This window comes from Ursus maritimus, unplaced genomic scaffold, assembly GCF_017311325.1.
Source record: "Ursus maritimus isolate PB19 unplaced genomic scaffold, ASM1731132v1 scaffold_30, whole genome shotgun sequence".
In the NCBI taxonomy this organism is placed as follows: domain Eukaryota; kingdom Metazoa; phylum Chordata; class Mammalia; order Carnivora; family Ursidae; genus Ursus; species Ursus maritimus.
Window position 1 is genome coordinate 31,470,101 of NW_024425564.1, and position 818 is coordinate 31,470,918.

Genomic DNA, 818 nt, shown 5'->3' on the forward strand with positions numbered 1-818 from the left:
ACCCCCCACCCCCACTTCCAACGAGCTTCCGGACTTGTCTGCTGCACCCCCAGCAAGAAGCCGACTTGGTAGTTTTTCTAGAGACTAAAGGAATCTCGTCCCTTTCTCATCAACCCCCTTTGCTGTTTTTGTTTTATTTTATCTCATTTCTTGGTCAAGAGAGGAGGGAAAAAAGAAAAAAGAAAAGAAAGAAACCCAACGCGCCCCTGGGGATTTAGTTCTCAGCACCCCCGCCATCCCCTCCCCCTGAAGAAGACAAGGCTCCGGGCGTGTAATTGGACCGAAGGCAGATATTTTGGGGGGTCGCGCAGGCTCGAGCGCCGGGACAGAGAGACTCCACGCTGGCGGATTCCCGTTTTGTTGGGTTTTTCCTCCTTTTTCCCTTTCTTTCTATTTCCTCTTTCTTCCTTCGATTTGCACGTTCGGGGGCAGGTGGCACGTCCAGGCGGCCCCCGCACCCCCGAAATCTGTGAGGTGAGACTCCGCGGCCCGCGGGCGTGCAGGAGAGCGGACTGTTTGATGTGGTACCGGGGGCCGTGCAGGGGCGAGTGGTTTCGGGCGGGGAGGGAAAAAAAGAGGTTTTTTTCTTCTCTTAAAATCGGAATCGTGATGGTGTTGGATTATTTCACTGGTGGGGTTAATATAGCATGTTATCCTGTCTATCTTTTAAAGATTTCTGTATAAGACTGTTGAGCAGTTTTTAAAATAGTGTAGGATAATATAAAAAGCAGATAGATGGCGCTATGTTTGATTCCTACAACAAAATTATCACCAGCTTTTTTTCATTCTTAACTCTTTAAAGGATTCAAACGCAACTC